Genomic DNA, 11727 nt, shown 5'->3' on the forward strand with positions numbered 1-11727 from the left:
GAGCACATAAAAACATTTCCGAATATTTTTTCTTTAAACTACCAATACCAGCCATATACAGTTTACATTATATTTTTATGTTCCTAAATTAATATTGTTTATGGTGGTTTATCGTGGTGTTACTTTTTGTCAATGAAAAAATAAAGTCTTTTCGTTTACAAAGACAGTTACAAAGAAAGTGGACCACTGTAATACTTTGAGCTTACAGCATGTCCAAGGTCATTCATTATTAAACCTATTAGTAATATCTTCCTTAAAGACTTTGATGCATAAAATATTTCTGCATAATTAAAATATTTATGATAAAGGTGGTAGGTTGTGTACTTTTGTCCAACTGAGCAATCTTGCTTTTATAAAATATACCAACTTTTTAATGTTTAATGATTAACATGCTGTAATACACAGTTTAAAATTATTAAAAGTCTTAAGAGCAAACAACTTAAATTCTTAATTGGAAAAAGACTGTCCTTAAGCAGTGACCAGGATTTGAAACCATGTGTTTTCTGGTGACAGCTCAACTGCTGTACATGAGAGGTTAAGTTTTATTAGCGCAACCTCATGGTTATTCCTGATACTATTATCATAACTGTGGTATTGTATGGTTTGACGCGATATGATGCGTTGTGATGCGAAATGCCCACCATGTTTTACCGCAGCATACCCCCCTCGTTTTGAATGGCTGCATCTGTATATCAATGTAATATAGTTGGAACGAGCACATATAAAATCTTTTTCAAAATAAATAGAGTAAGTGATTGAGTTAAAGACTTTGATGCATGAATGCATGTTTATGAAGAAGGTGGAATACTGTTGTGTATTTTTTTTAGGTACCACTACTAGCCATATACAGTTTGTGTATAATATTTATATTCCTAAATTAATATAGTTTTTGATGTTCAGAGACATTATGCTCATGTTGTTTTTATGCTCAGCTGCCAAAAGTTTTCTTTAGTTGTAAAATTCCATATTAATATTCCATATTAAGCACATTTAAACATGCACAGTAGAGAGATTAAATAAAGCAATCGTTTCACTAACAACTAATGCACCATTAGTGCCACCTGTCAATCACCTTTAACAGCGAATCACGTGCTGCGGCAACCTGCTGCCCCACTCCCGCATCACAGGGTTTTACCGCACATTCTGAATGGCTACATCTGTATATTCATTGTTCCAATTTAGTTGTGCAACTTTTATCCAACCAGTCCTTTGTAACAGTATCTTTACAAACCATGCATATTTTTCCTGCTAAATGAATTTACTAAACCTCCTTTTACTTTATAACACTATAAATGTCTCACGTTGCCTTCAAGTGTTCATGACAGCAGGAGGCTAGCAGCTCTGGAGTGATACCAGTGCCTATTGGTATCAGCATCATCTCCTGTATTGTTGGGATACAAACACAGTTAACCTGGGTAATTCTGTAGGGAATTTGGTTTAGATTCTGAAGTCAAAATGTTATTGTTTTTTTCCCTCTTTCTATATTCCTGATATCTTTATTGCTCTATACATTCCAGACTGGAAATCCAGAAGCATGGAGAAGAGTGTGTTTCTCATCCTGCTGTTCTCAGGTCAGTGTTTTCTGCTGCATATCTTGATCTCCGTTATTTGTTTATTAACTTTAAATAATAGTTTAAAAATAATGATTATTTATTTAAATACATAATAAGTATAGTATTAAATTATATAAATACAGAATACATTATTTAAAATTAATTATTAATTACTTAAAAATATCTTTCCCTTCATACAATATATATAATATTGTTAGATAATAAAGAGATACAAACAACAGCCAACACGAAGGTTAAAAGCAGGAAGATTAGAATTACTAGGCAATGAAAAAGCACTAACGCCATTAATGGACAGCCATCTGTAGCTGGAAAAGATTATGACAATACACCAAACAATGTGTTTGTGAAGAACACATTAAACAAACAGATATCAGATATCAAATTTCTTTCTGTGGAAGGCAAATATAAAGCCCATTGACATGACTCAGTATTAGTTCAGGTGTGTAGCTGCGTCAGCATGCGTAGGCTGCAAAGTAACAAGTAATAGGTTTATTCCATGCTGACAAGAGAAGAAATAAAACACAGTATTAGAAAGAAAACAATCAGTATTAGACAAGTGGAAAAGCTGATTTCTGCCATGCACCAACCTTATCCACTGATGTCATCCTGACTTTTGTGTGGCTGCAATGCTTATCTGAATCTCTCTGTGTGTTGTGTGTTTCCAGGGCTCCTTAAATTCTCCTTGTGTCGCACACGTCAGTATCACTTTGTGAGCACACCTCTGAATTGGACCGATGCTCAGCGTTATTGCAGAGACAAGTATATTGACCTGGCCTCCATCCAAAGCAGGGAAAAGCTAGACAGGCTTCTCAGCAATGCAGACACAGTATTCCAGGCCTGGATAGGACTATATGTAGAATGGCAGTGGTCCCTGACAGGCAATGATTTCTACAGTGAGGGTGAGGCTAGGTTCCGCAACTGGCGTAGTGGGGAACCAAACAATCACCAGTCAAAGAATGAAGATTGTGCAGTGATGGATAGTCAAGGTACATGGAGTGATAGGCCCTGCAGTTACACCAAATACTTCATCTGCTATCAAGGTAACCACCCCTGTCTCTTTTTAATTACTAACACCTTAAAAATGATTAATGTTTCACACAGCTGTAGTCATGGTTGACTCGTCCTCTGTCACAAAATATTTCCTTATTTAATTACACATTCAAATTCAATCCAGGTTACCTGTCACAGAGAGCTGAGAGTTTCCTGGCTGACAAATCACACTTTCCCATTACCAGTGTTGGTCCATGTGAGAAACAGGAGCTTGTTAACAGGAGCTGTTATAAGACCAGGTAGGAGGGAGTCTGTGTCTAGACTCCAGGCTGGAAGGAGGAAGAGTGAGTTTTTATCATGAATGGATTGGGCTGGGTTATAGACCTGAAGGACAAAGCGAGTGAGGCCTGACAAAAAATGGTCCTGGAACTGGACCTCAAGGAGTGTGCATTGCATGTTAGTGTGACAGTGCATTTTCCTCCCACAGAGAAGAGAGAGGAGTCTAGTTGACACCGGTTGAGTCCTAAAGACTCTCTCTGTCTTGACATCAGCAGCCAGCTGAGAGATCACAGAGTGTGTGAGAGAGAAAACAACAAATCACCTGATTATTGAGCTGTCAGCCAAACACGATGAGCAGAGAGAAATAAGGATAGGCAAAGTTATTAATTTCTTAGTGAAAAAATGGTGCTTGATGTAGAGTAAGAGCTCTAGAGCTGAGTTCATGTGAAGACTGGGACTTGGTGGCATGGACTAGTCTAATTGGAGTGTCAATTGAAAACCTGGCTGTGAGTAGTGATTAGTAAAGTGTAGATCAAGTATTTCTCAACACAAAGTTAATGGGGTTGACTATTCTAGTGCCTGATGACTAATGAAGACAGAAAGTGAAGAGTTGTTGGCTTGTGTGACTAGAATCAAGTGAATAACAACGAAGGAGAAAGATTACCACATGGTCTTCCCTGACAGGGTGACAGGCTGGCCATGTTGGAATTAGGGATGTGCTCGTTTCAGCTATTGTCACAGAGTTTCCAAATGATGCTCGGGACAGAAAGACAGCAACTTGTACTTGGGAACCTGCTTGACAATACTAATATATCCAACTCATGCACCACACACTTTTTGTCACCTGGTTACACTTGAAATAATTGGCTTCATTACAGTGGGACAATAACTTGACAGATGAAGAGTTAACCATGACAGCACCTGCATAAACCTCTACTTTTGTAAGGATTTAAGAAATAAAGTTTAAGGGTACTGAAAAAAAATTATCTAAGAAACAAAATAAGAAATTATTTTTGCAACTATATTTTTAAACAAAAATACTACATATAATTAAAAAAACATAATATTTACATATTCCCTTTGTATATTCAGATAAAACAGTTGATGCAGTGACATACATTCTGATCCGGGAACTAAGAAGCTGGCCGCAGGCTCAGAGATTCTGGAGAGAGAGGCACACAGACCTGGTCAGTGTGAGGAGCCAGAGGGAGAATGAGAAGATCAAAGATACAGCGAGGGGCAATGAGGTGTGGATTGGCCTCTACAGGGGGAACTGGAAATGGTCAGATGAGGGGAGCTTTTCATTCCAGAACTGGGACACAGGTGAACCCAACAATGGCAGAGGAACTCAAAATTGTGCTGCTGTGTACCTACAGGACAGTAAAAGGGGAAAATGGGATGATATTTTTTGCAGTGTCCGAGCTCCATTCATATGCTATGATGGTGAGTTGAACACACTTCTGCTGAGACTCTCAAATAGATTCAGTTCACCCGATAACACAATAACAAATTAATCTCATAACATATCAGTCATCTCATCACACAGCTCCTGAGTCACCAACACTCCTCAGCTCTGCACTCTCCAAAACACCTCTTCTCATCACTTAACAACACACCTCCCTTCATCACCAACCAACACTTCCCCTCCTCACACACCAACACACTACACTTCCTCACATAGGAATTTTAACTAATTTCCATAGATCTAAAAGCTCACCTGATCTGTCACAGCTTTATATCTCAATAGTTACTCTATCTTGTTTAATCCTCCTTCAGTTGTAAAGTGTTCATTATAGTTCTGTTTCTGCTTGTAAATACAGATCTTTACAGAGTGAGGCTGGTGGATGGCAGTGATCCCTAGGGCGCATTGAGGTTATGCCTGATCTGACCTGGGGCACAGTGTGTGAGAATGACTTTGACTGGCAGGGCGCAGAGGTCATCTGTAGACAAGAGAATTGTGGGATTCCCAAAGCTGTCTTGGGCGGAGCTTACTTTGGAGAGGGGCAGGGTCCTGTCTGGTCAGAAAAGATCCAATGCCAGGGCAATGAAACCCACCTGACCTTCTGTCAAACCTCCACCAGACAGCACCAGAACTGCACCCACAAAAATGATGTGAGCGTTGTTTGTTCAGGTGAGAGCATCAGTTCACACTTTCTCAAAAAAATAAAAATATTTTGTGGGGCCAATAGGAGTTTTGTGACTGCAAGGTTTTGTGCTAGCTGGAGTTTTCCCTATTAAAAATTATAATTTGGTCCCAGTGTTTCTGATTAATTTTGCTTGGAGATCAGTGGAGAAACCCTAGAATTAGAGCACATGAGTAGTGGTGAGGCTTAACACATGACCTGTTTTTGAAAAGGTAAAACCAGTCTCTCCAAATTCCAACTTACACTATAGGAACACTGATTTGTACAATCATTGTTTGAGTTTTTGAAATTTCCAGTTTGGAAATAAGAGTGTGGTCAGCACAGGAGAAGGCAGGCTAATTTACCAACTCCTTTCCCTCACAAGGAGTCTCAATCCTCCTCCTGTTGTTTCTCCTGTGCAGGATACACAGGGTTCAGGCTGATGAATGGCTCAGACACCTGCTCTGGCCGAGTGGAGTTGCAGTATGACGGCGAGTGGGGGACAGTGTGTGACCAGTACTGGGACCTGAGAGACGCCAGTGTTCTCTGCCGGCAGCTGGGCTGTGGGGTGGCTGTAGCCGCTCCAGGACAGGCCTGGTTTGGAGAGAGAGAGGGCTCAGTATGGAAAGATCATTTCCTCTGTGATGGCAGCGAGGCTCACTTATCTCTGTGTGCAACATTTGCCCTGGGGGGGGCTATGTGCTCTCACAGGAATGATGCAGGGCTTGTTTGCTCTGGTGAGTTTGGAGGAAGGTGGCAAAAAGAGATGCATTTATAAAGGTGGCTAGTCCCAGGGTTTATAAAGGTAAATTGTGATGCTGTGGGGGCGTAGTCATCACTGGTCATGAAAAATAGACAGATAAAAATACACAGACACACCCCAAAAACTGATATTCAGTCTGGTTTGTTTATCACCAGAAAATAAATAAAAATAAACCTAGTTCTTGTTCAAGCTCCTAACTGTCTTTGTGTTTTCCCTCAACTCAACTCAAAAAGCCAAGCTTATTGGTGTGTTTAATTGTCTTTTCTGTACTTTGTGACACTGTTATTATGAAGAAAGCAGACCTTTTCTATTGGCCATGTTCATGCTTGATAGTTGATAGCAGCTGATCCCTGCTGGCTAACAATATTTTTGTGTGCTGGTATTCACTCTCTGCCATCTTGGTATGAGCAAATGCCTGTGTAAAATGGATGATGCTTTGGGTAAAGTACCATCCTTCAAGGATTACACCCCTTGTGGCATCACAGGAGTAACTGCCTTTTTACAGGCTAGGGGGTCAACACCTTGAGAGGAGGTAGAGTGCCAATGTGTAGTCGCTCAAAAATTAGGGTTCTTCACTAAGGTTAAATAGGGGGTGTGGTAATGATCAAGAGAAAACTTTAGAAAAAATTCTCTACATGTTTTATACATAAAAAGAGTGCCTGACCTGTATACCTGTAACAGCGTGGTTCTAGGACAAATTAGTTCACATAAGAATGTAATGTAGGGGTCTCAATTAGAAGCTCAGGTGGTGCTGATGATAGATGAGGATGCTGATGATAGTGACAATCAGGGAGAGAGAAATAATTTAGAGGCCTGCCTTGGTGGTGTTAGGGCCCCTCTAGTGGTGAACAGGGGAGGATTCCTTCCACTGTGTCATTCAATATACTAAAATATCTCAAATACTTTGTATCAAAAAGATCTTTAAAATCACAATTTGGATCATGACAATAAAGCTTAGCTTTTATTTTTTTAAAGAGGACTTGTATTTATTCTGATAAATTCTTGAATATATAGTCCTCACTCTACACAACTGAATTAATTGTCAGAAAAAATAGAAGCAAAATATATACTACAACTTGGGAAATATCTAACATGGGTTTTCCAGAAAAAGGAAATATTGTGTTTTCTCCCACATGTTGTGATGTGTGCTACCACAAGATAATTTCTGCAAAAGTGTAAGAATTAAGAGAATAAATACTTTTTCTGGACATTTTTATCTCAGGGCCTGTACTTGCAGCCCAGGATGTCCGGCTAACTGGAGGAAGGAATCACTGTGAAGGCAGGGTGGAGGTTCAATACAACAGGACTTGGAAGACCATTCTCATGGACTCTTGGGGCTACAAAGAGGCTTCTGTAGTCTGCAGACAGCTGGGCTGTGGCTCTGTAGAGCAAGTCTATAACTCCTCTCTGTATGGGACAGGTGACAGTGCTCTGTGTCTGACAGGTATTCAGTGCTCTGTAGTATAAGTCTATAACTCCTCTCTGTATGGGACAGTGACAGTGCTGTGTGTCTGACAGGTATTCAGTGCACTGGGGATGAGTCTCACCTGGTGAACTGCAGTTCTCCACAGACAGTCAGCTGCAGCCCTGGACAGGAAGTGGCCCTGCTCTGCTCTAGTGAGTGCTAAGCTTCTTGTTCATAAGCAATTTAGAGCTGTAGGTGAGAACAGTTTAATCAATACACTTTGAAATGGCTTGAGAATGTGAATGTTGGTTTAAATCATCCAAATATCTGATATCCCATTTAATAAACATTACTTATGAACTTGCAGTATTGAGAGGAAGAGGCAAATTGTTTTCTAGAAGCTGTGTCATGCACTAATATTCAGGGTCACCGTTTTCATCAAATTATTTTCCTAATTGGACTGTAGCACTGGACTGGATCTCAGTTGTTTAGCATTTACAGTATACAAATCAGTGCACATGAGGCTTTGTGTGTAAAATCCCTCCTTTACAAATCATCAGTTTCTTCAAGGTGATGGAAATAAAAAGTTGATAAATTATTAAACCAATTAATAACGAATGAGATTTAATTTTTACTGTCCCTTTTTTGTGTTTATTGAATAAATTCAGTTTTCTTTCCACTCAGTGATGCAACTGTTTCATAACTTCTAGCCTTTGTTACATTCTATTTTTTTTTTATTAAAGGTATGTTTTTCACAGATGTTAATATTTCACCCAAGTACACACCCGGCAGTATAAAAAACCATCATTCCTTCCCAAGTAGATAGAAATTATATTTGTAATTTACCGTTTTCATGCAATTTTAATTTTATTATTATTAACTCTAATACTAGAAAGAAAGGTATTATTGCTAATACTGTCTGTTCCTCTTAGACCATAACTCTTAGCAAATTGTGTCCCTCTAGAGGTCATATTCACATCTTAGTAGTAGGCAGACCTCTGACCCCTGACCTCTGACTCTCTGCTCCTAGACCAGCTGTCCCTCAGGCTTGTTGGAGAAGGAGGTGACTGTGCTGGGTGGCTGGAGGTTTATCACAATGGCTCCTGGGGGACAGTCTGCGATGACTCCTGGGACCTGGCAGACTCTCAGGTGGTGTGCAGGCAGCTCCAGTGTGGGACGGCCCTCAGTGCCCCAGTGCCGGCCTCCTTCAGCCAGGGAACTGGACCCATCTGGCTGGATGAGGTGGGCTGTCTGGGGAACGAGTCGTCTCTGTGGGAGTGTCCCTCAGCAGGGTGGGGATGGCATGACTGTGGACACAAGGAGGATGTGAGAATCCTGTGTTCAGGTAAGAGGGCTATATTTTTTATGTTTTGAAATCTGTGCAAAGAAGTAATAAATAAAAAAATAAAATTGTGTAAAAGAATAAATTGTTATTACATGTTTTTAGTCTTTAAAAAATATACATATCCCTTTTAGGGATCAAAGTTAAAAGAACTGAAGTTTAATAGGCTGTGATGGGAGGAAATGTCTATGAGTTAGAAAATATCCCTGTTCCTCAACATAGGGAGTTTGGATAGAATTCAAAAACCCATCTCAAATACCATAAGAGATTTCCAAAAAAAATGATTGAGCATGCAAAAAAATGTAGCACAATGTGTGGAGGTTAGATAACACTAAATGTGGATATTTGGTCTAAATACAAAGCACAGATCCAACATACCCCAGTAAACACTACCAACCAGTCAAGCATGGCAGTGTTGCTTCTCTTCAGCAGGGACTAGGAAATCATTAAGACCATAGGAAAAATGGACAGAGCCAAGTACAAACAAATACTAGAGGAAAAATGAAAAAAAGCTTAAGATTTAAAACTGGAGCAAAAATTTAAATTTCATTTGGGCCTCAGAAAAACAGACTGAAGCTTCTGGGGCTGAGGAGGTGGAGAGTAATGTGTGAAAGTGGACTCTTGGTCAATATGGAGCCTACAGTGCTGACAGGAGTGAGTGGGGAGACAAAGAATATCAGATGATGGAGGCAATCTTGGCACAGACTCACTCTGGAGATCATTTATATTTGGTGTCAGTGCTAAGTGACATATATGTATATATGGATTGGATATCAACAATTGATTGTGCCACTTGATGAAATAAATCACCGACATGTAGACTATGAGAACTTAAAATATTATTAAAATATTATATTTTTATATTTGCCATTATTTTCACAGGTGTGAAAATGTTGATCCATAAAAATGAAAAAAAAATGCTTCAGATCAGACCTAAATATGAAATATATTGTAGAGCAATATTGTTTTTGAGAATTTTAACTGTTGTATTAAAATAAGGTTAAGCTGTTTATGTAAGAGTGATTTCTTTCTCGGTTTCTCACTTTCTTCCCAGAGCACAAGCAGCTGAGGCTGTCTGCAGGTTGTTCAGGACAGGCAGAGGTTTACTACAATGGCACCTGGGGCAGCATCTGTGCCAATGGCATGACAGACACCACAGCTGCAGTGATCTGTAAACAGCTGGGCTGTGGAGACAAGGGCACCATCAGAGAGACAAACTCCAGGCTGAGCCCAGATCCCAAATGGCTGGACTTTGTCTCCTGTCGCAAACAGGACTCCACCCTGTGGCAGTGTCCCTCCTCCCCCTGGGGTCAGAATGAGTGTGAAGACCGGGAAGTGGCTGAGATCACCTGCTCAGGTAAAAAGATCTCATGCTTTTCTCTGTCATAAAAGAAGTCCGTATTGATTCTTCCATGCTAGAACGTATATGAACTGTGTGGAATGAGAGGCTAATGAGGGAGTGGAATAAAGGCTTTGCAATTCAAAGAACATGTTAAGAATTTAATAAACAATTTTGCCTTCTGCTTTAATAATTCATCAAAAGCAGACTTCAATAAATCATCTCTCCATCCATCCATTTTCTAATCACTTCTTCCAATTTATGGTCATACGGGAGCTGTAGCCTATCCAGGGTCAAGAAATCATGATGAACAAATTAACCACAAAGAAGAATTAACCTCATAGAAGTCATATGTCATATTGAATAGTAATATGTTGTCTCCCTGTGGTCTTCATGTGATCTTATACGGTGTGTTTTTGTACTGCTTATTGACAATCATCAACCCATGACTTAATTACCTAGGTATACCAAGTTAAAATTTGAAATTATTTTTGATCAGGGGATCCTCCACATCTCAACTAGAAGTGTTTACTCTGCCAGATATCACAAAAGTGTATCTAAAAAAGAAACACTTCCTAGTCACCTATAGCTGTAACAAAACTTTCAGTCTAAATGTGTGTGTCAGCAGCAGTTAAAATAACTGAAGTGTTATAAAAGGTCTTTTCAGGTACAGTTTCCAGGTCTCCATTCTGCAGCCTCAACAAAATCCTGTTTTTTCAGCCTCCAGCACCCACAGGCCCTGTTCTGAGGACCCCACTCAGCAGCACTGCACAGGTTAGTTTACAGCCACTGTGACCCCAGAAGCGTAATCATCTCAGCATAGGATGATTCAATCAAATGTTGCAAAGCAAACACTCCCCATGATTAACCAACAGGCACCGCTCCTTTAAAGTCTGCATCCAATCAGATCTCTGAGGTTCTTACATTGTTCTGGTTTTTCATCATCAGAGGCTCTGCGCCTGGCTGGAGGCACTAACTGCTCTGGCCGGGTGGAGCTGCGGTACGAGGGCTCCTGGGGGACAGTCTGTGACGACTCCTGGGACCTGCAGGATGCCCAGGTGGTCTGCAGACAGCTGGGCTGTGGGGACGCAGTGAGTGCAGCAATAGAGGCCTCATTCGGACCAGGGAGTGGCGCCATCTGGCTGGATGAGGTGAACTGCAGGGGCAGTGAGCTTCACCTGTGGGACTGCTGTCACTCCAGACTGAATCAGAGTGACTGTCGGCACAAGGAGGATGCAGGGGTTACCTGTACGGGTGAGATTGGAGGGATGGAGGATTTTCAATACATTACAAACAGGGATTCTTTTCTCTGCAGGAGTTTCGTGTTCTGCAATGTCATTTCCTTTATTTCATGATCATTATAAGCAGGGGCAACATTCAGCTCTTGTTAAGCCAATTAACTTAGTTGCAGGAAGTGATTCAAGCCCAGGCCTATCTAGGTTCTCCTGCATTGATCCCCATGTGTGAATTCTCTTGACTTCTCTGACAAATTTAAAGGGATTTAAATCTGGACAGACAGCTACATGCTTGATTTCTCTAAAACAAGCTTTTCTTTTCTCTTTCCCAGGTTTGACAACTACAACAGTTACAGCAGCTAATCCAGCAGCAACAACAAGTAAATTACAAGGCTTTCCTGTTCCAAATCATCCTTATTCTCCAAACATCTGCTTCTTCACAAATGCAGTGCAGAAACCTTTTCTCTCTCTTCTTGGCATGACACTAACAGTTTTACTGGTCTGGTGGAGGGGGTGGGTTGACCTTCTGTTGGGGTCATCTGATCTAAGCTTCAAGGGTTTGTATTCAACCAACACTACATCTCTCCTTCTGAGTTCTTCTCCTTTCCTGGCTTTACCAGGGGTCACTAAATCACCCAGACAGCCAAAGCAGGAGGCAGGAGTCTGGACTGTCCCGG

This window comes from Atractosteus spatula, chromosome 10 (assembly GCF_055471065.1).
Source record: "Atractosteus spatula isolate fAtrSpa1 chromosome 10, fAtrSpa1.hap1, whole genome shotgun sequence".
NCBI classification, from domain to species: Eukaryota; Metazoa; Chordata; class Actinopteri; order Semionotiformes; family Lepisosteidae; genus Atractosteus; species Atractosteus spatula.